The sequence below is a fragment of the Panthera uncia genome (genome assembly GCF_023721935.1).
Source record: "Panthera uncia isolate 11264 chromosome A1 unlocalized genomic scaffold, Puncia_PCG_1.0 HiC_scaffold_17, whole genome shotgun sequence".
In the NCBI taxonomy this organism is placed as follows: domain Eukaryota; kingdom Metazoa; phylum Chordata; class Mammalia; order Carnivora; family Felidae; genus Panthera; species Panthera uncia.
This window is the reverse complement of record NW_026057577.1, coordinates 50,853,819-50,867,462: the sequence shown is the minus strand read 5'-3', so window position 1 is coordinate 50,867,462 and position 13,644 is coordinate 50,853,819. Positions and strand designations below refer to the sequence as shown.

Genomic DNA, 13,644 nt, shown 5'->3' with positions numbered 1-13,644 from the left:
CTTTGACAGCTCCACACAGGCCCACCTAACTCCGTGGCAGAAGCACCACGCATCACACATGCAACTGCAAAGTGGGGAGGTCAAAAGTTTCATTCTGTAGCCCTTTTCAGGTTCTTGGGCTTTCCTGCAGGCTGCTTATAACTGTTGGGGTCCTCCTTTTGTCCCCAGCTGGTGGCAGTCAGGCGGCCTTCCTTGTCAGATCTAAAGTAAACTGATGTCCACTTGCAATGCCCCGTGATGGAATGGTGCCGCCAGATGGGGTAATGGGGCTGACGGGCAGGGCCAGGGCCAAATGCAGGTCTGGCTGGTCTGGCCCTGTCTTCACTCGGCAAATGGGGAGGGCCGGGAGGAGAGGTCATCTCTGTGGCCAGTGTCTTCGGCCCATGCTGGGTTTGTGCTTGGAAGCTGAGCTAGTGCTGTGGCCCGTGGAGGGGCCTGGGAGTGGGGGGAGGGGGAAAAGGATGTGTGGTGTCGTGACTGTTCAGGAGGCTAAGCAGCTTGTGGTGGCTCTGGCAGGTTGTATAAGAAAACAGTATTGTAAACTATGGACATTCAAAAATAATAACAGAATAAGAGGATTAGAGAGATTGGAGACATTTTGAATGAGTCATTTAGTGGCTCCTGGCACTAGTGAATTTATATCCAAGAGTCCTGTGGGCACTTCCTAGAAATAATTTCCCCCAACCCAGGTCTGTATAAAGACCTCTGGGAGGAGCTAACTGATGAGGGGGGGTTAGAGTTGGGCGTTAGATCAGGGGCCTACAAGGTTCTTGCTAACTGTAAGATTCTCTGAATTATTCCAGACCTGTAAAGTGAAAATTTCCAAGCACCTTTGTAGTTAATGTACAAATGACACTGCTCACAATGGCCACAATGGCTCCTTGGGAATGGCTCTTTTTGCTGCCTGGAGTCACTGCAGACATGAATATGGGCTCTCTTGGGCAAATCAATTTAGAGAAGCTGTAGGCAGTTTGGTTGAAGTCTTCATGCACTGTTACTGGATATAACCCTTATGTGCTAATAAGGGTCAGGGAGAATGTTATTGCCCTTGATTAATTCTCCCTCCAGGAGGAATCTTCTTTGTTTAAAGCAGAATGGTTCATAGTTTGTCAGAAGAAACATGTTATATAAGTCTTGTGGAAGTGAAAGATCACGGAAGTGACCTTTCTAGAATCAAAAGTCTTGCTTATGACATAGGTTGAATTCATGAGGATTGGAGAACAATCTTTTGAATTTTTTTTTGAACGTTTATTTATTATTGAGAGACAGAGAGACACAGAGTGTGAGCAGGGGAGGGGGCAGAGAGAGAGTGAGACACAGAATCCAACTCAGGCTCCAGGCTCCGAGCTGTCAGCACAGAGCCCGATGCGGGGCTCGAACTCACAAACTGCGAGATCATGACCCGAGCCGAAGTCGGTTGCCTAACCAACTGAGCCACCCAGGTGCCCCATCGAATTTTAAATAAGATTTTTTTTTTATTAAATGCAAAGAAGGAGATCATTCCAAATCCAAATGCTACCCTTGTCTGTTGTGTTAACGTCCCCAGAGACCATTCTGTCTATCTCAACATCAAAACTTCTTTCAAATGCTTAAGAATAGTGCTCAGAATTTTATAAGCGTTTAGTTCTCACAGAATCACTCCATTTTACAGATGAAACTCAGAGAAGCATCTTGTCCAATGTACTACAACACAGAAGTGATAGAATATTCCTTTCCACTACCTCAAGTCCTGATTTTGTTCCTTGGGCTCTGACCATTCTACTTTCTTCCATCATCTTGGGCTTTCTCACCAGCAGCAGGTTTCTTGCCAGCCTTCATGATCCTCCCAGACTTGTGTGTTTTCAGATAGTCTCCTTCCTCTTGCTCTGGCAGATGAAAAGCAACTTCTCTCCCACTTCTTTGGGACTTTCCCTCTCTGGGACTTAGTTACCTCACCTGTAAAAGGGGGATAAGTGCCAGGAATCATCTCGCTTGTTACTCTGCCTCTCCCAACTCAGTCAGACGTGGCTCCTCAGCAGGTAGTGTGAGCCCAGCCTCTGCTACACCTCCAGGGCAGGCAGTACACAAAGAATCCAGGGCTCTGGAGGCCCTTGTTCCTTATTCTTAAACTCTTTTCTTGATACTCTTATGGTTGCTGCCCTAAATTGATTGCTAGTCATTCCTGTTGAGAGCCCCCAGCCCTCTGTTGCTTTGTCCTTCTCCTAGACCCTGAATCTCATCTTCTCCAGTTAGCAGATATGATGCCTTGGGCAGATAACATCACTCTTCTGAGCCTCAGTTTTCTCATCTGTAAAGAATGGGTTCATAATATCTATGTTGCATAGATCAGTTGTGAAGATGAAACCTGTTAATATCTTACAGGAAAACACCTGGCAAATAAGTAGACCTGCTTGGTTCCTTTTAGTTACCGTCTTTCTTGATTTTGGTCTTAGAAATAGTCATCTTTTAAATCTAGTCTACCCATTAAGACACCTGAGCCTGTTCACATTTCTCCATCCACGTGCAACTGTGTGTCCTGTTCCCAGACACCCAATGCTTTTGATGCTACTGGTTTTGGGGTTTAGCCCCTCTTCCTGGTATCCCCTTTCTTGCTTCCCTATGTCTTCTAGGCTTACTCCATGCCATTTGTCTATGCCTTTGTTGCTGCCGTAGCCAGGTGCTAACTATAATAATACCTGCTTTGCATACCTCAGGGATTATTGTGAGGATCAAAGGGGATGATTTATGCCATAAAAGTGCTTTGAAAGGTGAGATGGGCCACATTCATGTGGGTTACATTATGAGGACTATTATCACCCGGAACTATCTTCAGATGACTAAAAATATCCACCCAGCCTGGACCTTCTCAGCATATTCTTATCTCTCTTGGACTTCCCCACACTGGCTGAGAAGTCTGACAGTTAAGCAAGTGAAGAACTTGCTGCTAGACAGCAGTGTTGAGGGTGGAGAATACCTGGGTAATGAATTACCTTCTTTAGCGTCCCAGTGGGAAATCTGGTACCCTGGAAAGTGTTAATTTACCTCACTTGAGTGAATGCTTTAGACCCAGCAAGCATTTCATTTGCCCAGGCAGCCTATTGTGATGATGACATTAAATAATCATTATCATTACGTGGAGATCCTGTCACCTTGAGGATTTAGAAAGTGTTTCTCAAGTCACATACACATAAGCAACCAAGATGAGCAGAATGTTCATCTAGAAGAAAGTATCTGTGAAGACAACATTTGTTTGTAATTGTTAAGCATTTGGCAAAGGCAGGAAATGAAAGAATGAAATGAACCACAGCTTTGGATTCCTTCCAGTGTTTTTTCCAATCCCAAATTGTGAAGACTGGGGAGGGAAGCCTTCCTGTCCTGGACCATGAGCTCTAGGGAGGAGAGTAGGAGCCTTCAACTCCCTTATGCCCTCTGTCCAGGAAGTCATTTCAAAGGGAGCTGCCTCTGGGGAAAGCAAGAGCCCATTGACCAATATTTATTTATAGTCTTATACCCTGTAAAGTTGTCTTCTTTTTAAAAATTAAGAGCAAAAAATATTTTGGTTCTTGTTTGTTTGGATCGCCTCCAGGCGGTCATATCTGTTTTCTTTATTTCTGTGCTGGTTGCTCAACATCTTTGGTCTTAATGGAACTGGTTTCATTCCTAGACCCTCCCTTATTATTAATGTTCTTATTATTGGTTAGTTCTTCTATGTTTGTAGTGTCCTTGACAATTTTTTTTTATTAGCTGTTCTTTACAACAACGCGGTGAGGTGGATCGGCCTTACTGAATATTTGTCCAACAAATTGTCCAACGTTTTCTTTTGTTGGCTTTTGTTAGGATTTATTACCACCATTTTTTTTTTTTCTCTTTCTGATAGTTGTCCTTCTGCAAGAAACTTACTTAATACTCATTCCTGTGGAGCTACATGAGCCAGGGGCTTTGTGTCATCTGCTTTCAATTCGTGTTTGGTTTCTTCCTCCCTGCCTGCCTTTCTCACCCTCCTCAAAATTATCGTTGCCTCTTCTGTTCATGCACATGGTGCTCAACTAATCAAAAGCAGGCTTGAGTAGAGGGCTTCTTTTTTTTTGCTTTCTTGACATTCAGGTACATTTCTAAGGGGCCACTGGCTGTGAGTTCTTCAGCACATGCTCTGTTAGCAAATAATCAGTCACTGCTAATATTTTTGTGGTGGTTGTTGCTATGGTTGCGTGTATATTAGTTCTATGGTGAACCACTGGGCTGTTAGGTTATGAAGAGAGATGTCTCAGGGCTGGCTGGGTATCGGCATAAGAGGAAAGGGCATCGGTTCTGATTAACCAAGAAATGCCCAACTCTTCCCAAATCCACCACCATCACCGTCTCTACCACCTCCAGCTCTTCTGCCGGAATAGCTTCCACCCCTTGTTGTGCACTACCGTCAAAAATATTTTATTATGTTCCTATCTATGCACATATACCTAGATATCTCTGCTGTCTAGGAATTTATAAGTAAGCCAAGCTCCTCTAAATACCATTTTTAATGTTGAATACTTAATGTCTGTTATCTTGCTTCTATTTTTATATTGATAAAATATAAATATTTTGTAATATATTTCTCTATTGCCCTTATATCGTACTGTAGTTATTGTTGACTTGTCTTTCTTACCCAGTAGACTCTGGATTTCTTGAGGGCAGAGACCATGTCTTATTTTTCACCTACCACGTGTTGTGCTAGGCACCAGGGAAATCTATTAAGGGGTTAATAAGTGTTTGTTCAGTGAATGTTAAAGTGCTGTGATTAAATGAGAAAATGCTTTTGTTAACTATATCATGTTTTATAAGCCAGTAAGGGCTCTTCAAATACAACTTCTTTTTATTATACTTGTATTATTTTGTCTATATAGCAATAAATAGATTTGAATCCTGTGAAGCTGGACAAGAAATACTTGTCCACATTATGGAACAAGAGTGATGGCAATTTGACTGAATTTTCAAAAGATTAAAAAGACCAGCCCTGTAATTTTGATGGGTTTCTGATGTTGAGTCTGCTTGGTTACCTCTGGTGATTGAGAGAGCCCAGAAATGAGTGGGAGAATAAGTTACACATGTCTTTAATCTTTTTTTTTTTTAATGTTTGTTTATTTTTGACAGAGAGAGAGACAGAGCATGAGCAGGGGAGGGGCAGAGAGAGAGGGAGACACAGAATCCGAAGCAGGCTCTAGGCTCTGAGCTGTCAGCACAGAGCCCGACGCAGGGCCCAAACTCATGGACTGTGAGATCACGACCTGAGCTAAAATCAGATGCTCAACCAACTGACCACCCAGGCACCCCTCATCTTTTTTTTTTTTTAATGTTTATTTATTTTGAGGGAGAGAGAGACAGAGAGTGAGCATGGGAGGGGCAGAGAGAGAGGGAGACACAGAATCCGAAGCAGGCTCCAGGCTCTGAGCTGTCAGCACGCAGCCCGATGTGGAGCTCGAACCTACGAACCGTGAGATCACGACCTGAGCTGAAGGTGGACGCTCAACTGACTGAACCATCCAGGCGCCCCAACCTTCAAATGTCTTTAAAAGTCATTTAGAAAATTCTCTGCTGCATAGGTAGGTATTTTAGAAAATATCCTAAGTGAGGTTGCACTTACGTGGGTTCTGGGTGTGCGTGGTTCTGGAAAGCTATGTGTTATCCTGTGTTGTATCAGATTTAAGCCAATGGAATAGGTGTTACCAAAGGAATTCGATGTAGTTAGCAGTTGGCTCAATGCTCCAGAACTCTTCCCTTGTGGAACTTACCTTAGAGGCTGTGAAGAAGGGGGAAGAATAGATCTTCCATCCACTGTCTTGTGGCATACTGTTTTAAGAAAAATGGACCAGTTATTTCTGCAGACCATATGTGACAATTAGTGATGAAAAAATAAATTCTACTTGTGAGTCTGGCACATTTCAGATACCTAATAAATACTGACTGAGTGAATAAAGGAATGAATACAGCCTCCTTATCCCAGATGTCCAAAGTGCTTAACACAGGCATGTGCAAAAGGCCCAAGAATGACTTTACTGGCTTTTACCCAAGGGTACCTTGGGATCAGTCAGCAACAGGGGAAGAACTCTGAGTTTGGGCCAAGTTCACGTACAAGAAGAAGCTTTTGATAAAAGCCCAGTATTCCTATCAATATTCCTTCAACTCTTTCTGCAGCCCTGGCAAACTCTTTTTGAAAAGCAAATGCACTATAGGCAGAAGCTGAGTCAGAAAGCCAAAATGCAAGTCTCATCCACAGTTGGGGAGCAAGACATCTCAAATAAACCCTTTGGTACATTTGCGAGGATGAATTTACAACAGACCGACAGCAATTTTGAATCTATGTATAGAAATATTCGATTGGTTGCTGGAGGTAGAAATTTAGTCTATTAGAATGTAGTGTGTTAAATGAAGTTGCCAGGAAGCTGCACTACAGGATTCTGCCTTTTTATGAGTTATCCTCATTACTGGTCAGTGGTCGAAACAGAGCATGTTGACTTTGAGATCTGGTAATTGTCTTAAATACAGTGGCTTCAAGGCCACAGAACCGCTTTCCATCCTTACTGCCTACTTTTCTTTCCTTCATTTTCACTATCGATTCTGGTTTCCTTTCTTTATGTGCCAATCTCTGTTTGGTGGGAACTGACCATGAGAAGAATTTTTTTTTTTCCCCGTCTACTTAATTCTTTGGGTGCTGAAGACTTAGTAGGGAAATGAATGGGAGAAAGAGTCAAGCAGAGAAATTTGTGCATGAAACTTTTTTTTTTTTTTTTTTTTTTCCCTCTGAGGATTTGTTGTAAGCAGATACAATGTGTCTTTCTTACTCAAAGTACCTCCAAGGGCTTTCACAGATCAATTAGTCACTGGCAGGGCAGTGAGAGTAGAGGCAGAATGAACCATGTGGTGACAGCCGGAGACCTGGCTGCTCTCTCTCTCTCAGGCATGCTGTCCTTGATCATTAGATAACCACAGTGACACTTCACCCCTGCTACTGTTTCCGTTACAATCAGAATTTCAGAGCAAGGGTAGGGCTCTCTGGGTGTCACTCCATTGCATTAATAAACAAACACCCACAAGGAGAGGTCGGGGAAAGGGGAAACTGGCCATATTTCTGAGACCCAAAGCCAAGAAAAGGAAACAAAAGAAAATCAATCTTTTATTGCTCACTTTGACTCTGGAACACTTATGTGTTCTCTGCAATGTTTGGTCGTTGACTAATGCTGAACCCGAGCATTTCTCTCTGTTCATGAGATGAGACCAACTAAACTCCACAAGAGTCTTAATTATAAGATGAGGCTCTTGATACAGCCCTTCTCAGCTTACAAAATAGGTGTGACAGGCCTCCTGCCAGTTACTCAGCAGGCAGAGCCTACAGCATATGCCTTCAGGGCCTGTGAGGTATAGAGTGAGAGTGGAATCTGAGAAACACCTCAAAATGTGTCCAACTGAGCTATCAGAAAAATTCTCCAGTCAAGTACTCTGCAGGAACAAATGGAGTTTCTGAAATGCACATATTTTGGAAGCATGCTTTGAACTTTGAGTTCCCAGCTTGTTGATTTTAGGGCCAGGGGAGGGGATGGAGGTCAGAATGGGAGAACGGGTGACCACTGCAATCAGTTCAAGCCAGTAAGGGCGAACCCCGTCTTTTATAAGATTCGGAGTCTTTCAGACTATCCAGCAAGTGGAGGGTTTGGAAAGAAAAGTGCTTCTTACATAATAGCTGAGAGCTCTTATCTCATTCTGGGGAACAAGCTGAGGGGTAGGTGGCAACTATTTTGGTCTTTCATTGCACAGTTGGCAGAGCTGAGGTACAGGGAAAGGAGTTGGTCTGTCAGCCCACTTAGCCAGATGTGCATGTGAAGAGAGTTCCTTTAACGCCCTTCCCTCTGCAGTTCCCACAGTACCTCCCCATCCTCTGTCAATGCCAGTCACAACCTCTGCTCAGAGGCCTTTGGCAGCTTCCAGAGAGTGGGAACTGACAGCATCGCTGAGGTCACTGGACAGACTTAGAGTCTGCGGACCTGAACTTGAATTCTGGTTTTTCCTCTTGCTGGATCTGTGGTCTTGGGCAACTTTCTCAATCTCTCTGCAGTCTTAGTTTGCTTCATTTATTTATTTATTTATTTATTTATTTATTTAGAGACAGAGACAGCACCAGCGGGGGGAGGGGCAGAGAGAAACCCAGGCAGGCTCCGTACTGTCAGCTTAGAGCCCGGTGTGGGGCTCGAACTCAGGAAACATGAGATCATGAGTTGAGCTGAAACCAAGAGTTGGATGCTCAATCAACTGAGCCGCCCAGGCGCCCCAGTTTGCTTCTTTTTTAAATGAGGCTGACAGGGGCACCTGGGTGGTTCAGTTGGCTGAGCATCTGGCTCTTGATTTCAGCTCAGGTCCTGATCTCACGGTTCGTGGGATCGAGTCCTGAGTTGAGCTCTGCGCTGAAAGCATAGAGTCTGCTTGGGATTCTCTCTCTCTCTCTCTCTCTCTCTGCCCCTCCCCTATTCACATGCATGCTTCTCTCTCTCTCAATGTAAATAAGCAAACATTTAAAAGAAAGAAAACAAGGATGACAGTAGCAATAGCAGTGGTCGTGAGAATTAAAAGTTGAAAGCATTTAATCCACTGCCTTGCATAGCTCAGTAAATGTTAATTGGATCTGAATTTAAGGAAGAAATAAAACGAACCCAGATTTCCTTCTCTGACTTCTTTTGATGCCAGGGACGAGTAGGCTCCACCTTCCTGGATGCTCAGGGATTTGCCCACAACCGTGATATTCAGAATGTGGTTTCTGGACCACCAACATCAGAGGTACCTGGGAACCTATGAAACATGCAAGTTCTCAGGCTCCATCCTAGACTGAATCAGAAACAGGGGGACAGTAGCAGTCTATGGTTTAACATCTTCCAGGTGGTTCTATGCACACTCAAGTTTGGGAACCTCTGCCCTATATTAATTTCACTACAACAGGAACAAAATATGTATGATGACAGTTGGCATAATCACTGTTGCAATGTGACTGACAGCTTGAGCTCAGGCATATACTGGTGATGCTTCTATATGTGTCTTGTCTTTGTGCATTTGTTGAGAGAGGAGAAGAGGGAATTTGCTAAAGTTGACTCTCCCTCGAACTTTTAACTTTCTGCTTTTTTCTTTTCTGGTACAGGGTGTGGAATTGGCAAAAGAAAATAGTGGGTCTGTATGAGCATGAAGCTGATAGAAGAAATCGTCAAATACAATCCTTAAGCCCCACAGTCCTTGTAATGTTGGAGTTTGCAGAGACGGAACACTCTCTGAATTAAAACACTAAGGGTGGCATTGTGCTCTGACATACAAACTCTAAAAGAAGATGCTAAAATTTATTACATATTCAGAAGGATGCTTAAAGTGTTGACAAATTTGAAATGATTTTGAAAATACTCATGGGGCACCTTGGTGGCTCAGTGGGTTGAGCATCTGACTCTTGGTTTCAGCTCAGGTCGTGATTTCACGGTTCAGGGAATTGAGCCCTGCAATAGGCTCCACACTGACAGCACAAAGCTTGCTTGAGATTCTCTCTCCCTCCTCCTCTCTATCCGTCCCTCACTTGTATGTGTGCATGGGCATGCTCTCTCTCTCTCTCTCAAAATAAATAAATAAACCTAAAAAAATAAATATATATATGTTGCCCTCGAACAACACGGGGGTTAAGGGTGCCTACCCCTGGCACAGTAAAAAAATCTTTTGATTCCTTAAAAATTTTACTACCAGTAGCCCATAGTTGACCAGAAGTGTTACTGATAACAGAAGCAGTTGATTAACACATATTGGTATGTTATGTGTGTTATATACTGTTTTATAATAAAGTAAGCTAGAGGAAAGAAAATGTTATTAAGAACATCACAAAGAACAGAAAACACTCTTAATAATAAACTGCACTGTATTTATCAATAAAAATCTGCATGTAAATGGACCTGCATAGTTCATACCCATGTAGTTCAAGGGTTATCAGTCCTTTGAAAGTTGAATATGTGCTGTAAAGCTTGGATATTTTAGAGTTGTGGAGAACATCAACGTTTCTCTTCATCTCTCCATCGGGGGCTAGGAGGTGTGTCATTTCACTGACTTTTTATTTATTCTGTGTCATTCTTCATAGTGTTTTCCAGAGAACTTCTTAGCAAGAATGGCTGCTGTGTCCTTCTCTGTCGGTGCCATACCCCTGCTCCTGCTCCATCACCATCGTTCCTTTCTGGAAAAGTTTAGAAGCTCCTCCCCTCTTTTTAGGTAGGGAAACATGGGTTGAGTTGCCTTAGCAGCACCTCACACTGTAATTCAACACTCTCATTTTATAGATGACAAAATGGAGGTCCAGAGATGGAGTTTCCTGGCTCCTAGCTCAGTGCTCTTTAAGCTACACCCTAATGGAAGCATCTCCACACAGTCTGTGAGCTTAGTAATCATGGGGTATGGCGTAGAAAAGAAGAGTTGTAGAGTTAGAAGCACTTTTCTCTCACTAGTTTTTCAGATTCCATACCTGTTAAAAAGGTCAATCCGTATGTGGGTCAGTGATTTTCCACTTTTGTTTAAATAAATGAGGAATGTGAGAATTGATTGGCCCGTTTTTAATTGTGGGCACTAGGGAATGGGTGGATGTCAAAACCAAACAAGTCCTAAATTGTTTCTAATTTATCTTTTTGACGGAAAAGCTCATCATTGGCAAGCCATTAGCTTTTAATTGCTGCCAAAGTCATGCTGTTCACATAAATGGGGAAGAGCGGGTGGGATCCGATCCTCCACATCATATTAGTAGTTTTTGCTCATAACATTTGAATTTCCAGGCCCAGTCATTATTTTATCCCTATAAAGTAGCTTTAAAATAGGAATGGAGTTCTCCCGGTTTCCTTTGCCACGAGAAGTATCAGGTGATATCAGGTATTTGCTTAGTATTCCTTAAATTTTGCTTGGCGTTCTTTGTGCTGACATTCTGAAGTGCCGAGGCAATAAGTCAAATGATTTCTTAGATGTTCAGGGAACAGTGAACACAGCCAGTGTGTAATTTTTCAGCATAATGGGAGAAAACCTTGGCCTGGATTACTCCAAACCAGACAGATCAGAATAAACAAAGGTGTGTGTGTGTGTGTGTGTGTGTGTGAATGTGTGTTTCAGCTTTATTTTCTTTCTAACCCCCAAAATGTGACTCTGGGGTAAGGGCACACTTGAATATTCATTGTACATTAACAATAATGATAGTAATGAACACTTATTTATTGACCACTTATTATATATCAGGTACTCGTGCCTATAATATCTCACTTACGTCTCACAGCTCTCCATGGAAGATATTTTATCCCCAGTTTAAAGGCTCAGTGAGGTTAAGTAATTTGTCACAGGTCACGTGGGAAGTAATGGGAGAAACAGGATTTCAACCCAGACTGTCTAGCTCAATATAGCTTCGAGTGCTTTCTGAAACTGTAACCTTTTCCTTGTGTCCTCCATTTGCTGGTGGATGTAGAGTGCTTCTGTGAAGCAAGGTGGCACTTGATCCTCGTGTAAATGACACATTGTGGGTCTGTTAGGTGAGGAAGAAGCTCGGGCTCTTTCTGAAAGAGCCTGAATCTGAATGGTCAAGGAGGAGAAGGACCTTTGTCTATGAGGCTCTAGCAAGTACTGCCCACTTCCCCTCGGGACTTGTGTACTTGGACAGCTTTCTACTGAAGTCATGTGCAGCTCTCCATCTGAGGCCTAGACAGGAAGTCTCCGGGAGTTAATGCCCCAGGAGCAGGTCTCAACCAGGGGTGGACAAGCATTGGTGGATGAATTCCCCAACTCTCTTGGCCTCATGTGGTAGGGACTCTGAGGTGTGTTCTGTGCATTCTGCCAGAGTACCCCACGTGGCTGAGCCCCAGTTGCCCATGGTGGTGAACTGCTCATTAATGCACCCTGTACCACCTTCCTTCCCTTTGTGTCTCACTTTCCTGCTCCCTGTCTGTGCTTGCTCCCAAATAAACTACTTGCATTCAAATCCTCATTCATGGCCTGATTCAGGGGAACCCAGCAAAGCCAGAGGTCTTATTTGATCTGGCCTCTGTCCACCTCTCCTAAGTCCATTAGAGCCCTGTACCCAACAAACTGTCTTCCAGTCACATTGTTCTTTACATTTCCTAAATATTCTAGACTTCTCGATACATGCTGCTCCTACACTTCTCAGAGCTGATTCCTCATTAGTTTGGATTCTACTTTTTAAAAAATTTAAATCCAAGTTAGTTAAGATATGGTGTAATAATGATTTCAGGAATAGAATTTAGTGATTCATCACTTACATATAACACCCAGTGCTCATCCCAACAAGTGCTCTTCTTAATGCCTATCTCTCATTTAGCCCATCCCTGTACCCACCTCCCCTCCAGCAACCTTCAGTTTGTTCTCTGTATTTAAGAGTCTCTTATGGTTTGTCTCCCATTCTATTTTTATATTTTTGCTTCCCTTCCCCTATGTTCATCTCTTTTGTTTCTTAGATTCCACAAATGAATGAAATCATATGATATTTGTCTTTCTCTGATGGACTTATTTCACTTAGCATGATACACTCTAGTTCCATCCATGTTGTTACAAATGGTAAGATTTCATTTTTTTTTAATCACCAAGTAATATTCCATTGTGTATATATAGACCACATCTTCTTTTCTATTCATCAGTCAATGGACATTTGGGCTCTCTCCATACTTTGGCTATTATTGATAGTGCAGCTATAAACATTGGGGTGCATGTGCCCCTTCGAATCAGCACTCCTGTATCCTTTGGATAAATACCTAGTAGTGCAGTTGCTGGGTTGTAGGGTAGTTCTATTTTTAATTTTTTCAGGAACCTCCACACTATTTTCCAGAGTGGCTGCACCAGTTTGCATTAGGATTCCAGTTTAATGTCGCCTCCTTAAGAGGTCTTTCCTGGTATTTTAGAAGAGAGCTTGAAGTCCTGGAACAGGGTATCTGGATCCCCTTGCTTTGGCCCCAAATGGTGTGAGTGGAAATGCAGTGTGAATGGCGGATTGCTCCCCATCTGGTCTCCGGACTTCTGCACACCCTGGTCTAAGGCAAGGGAGGGTGGGCTCGTCCACTGTGCGATTTGGCCTTCTGAGTGTTCCCCAGTTTATTTGTGGCCCCAGGGTTAAGAAGGAGGCTTAAACCAGGAAGAAAGAGTGATGGCAGGATTGACAGGAGAGATCGAAGAGGCTGAGTATTCAGAAGACCCATCTGACACACCTCAGAAAAACCTTTGAAATTATGGACATATCCTCTGAATCCAAGTCTTGGTATCTTCTGTAGCCTGTTTACCAAGAAATGTCCTTAAATCCTATGTAGCTTTCCCTCAAAGTCTTTGTAAGAGGGTAGTTATTTTAGTTCTTTAAAGTTGGCTTTGCTGTTGTCGTTCAAATGAGAGAAATGAGTAGGAGGTTACAGACCCTCTGGTATTGGTGCTTTGCATTCTCTTACCAGATAGGCTAGTACCTTGAAGTACATTTTCACTCAACAGTTGCTTTTCTCTTGGTCTCAGACAGCTCTTGAGAGTGAATTGAGAAGAGGCATCCCTCTGGGTGGAGGCCCCTCTGCCTGTGAACACACAAGGCCCGGGGGGGTGGGAGGAGGTGGGGGGCGCAACTCCTGCTCTTGCTCCCCGTGCAGGACCCACCCTGTGTGG

At 43.2% G+C, this 13,644-nt stretch overlaps 1 long non-coding RNA gene across 2 annotated transcripts in view; it reads left to right on the top strand.

The window, feature by feature from the left end:
• Nucleotides 1–13,644, top strand: part of LOC125935700 (uncharacterized) — a 139,511-nt gene that overhangs the window by 48,101 nt on the left and 77,766 nt on the right. Inside the window, exon 1 of one of the 2 annotated variants that reach the window (XR_007461767.1) lies at nt 10,110–10,233. The exons of the other annotated variant lie outside the window; for it this stretch is intronic. This is a non-coding gene — a long non-coding RNA (uncharacterized LOC125935700). Of the gene's footprint in view, nt 1–10,109; nt 10,234–13,644 lie in introns of those variants that run through there. 2 annotated transcript variants of the gene reach the window in all.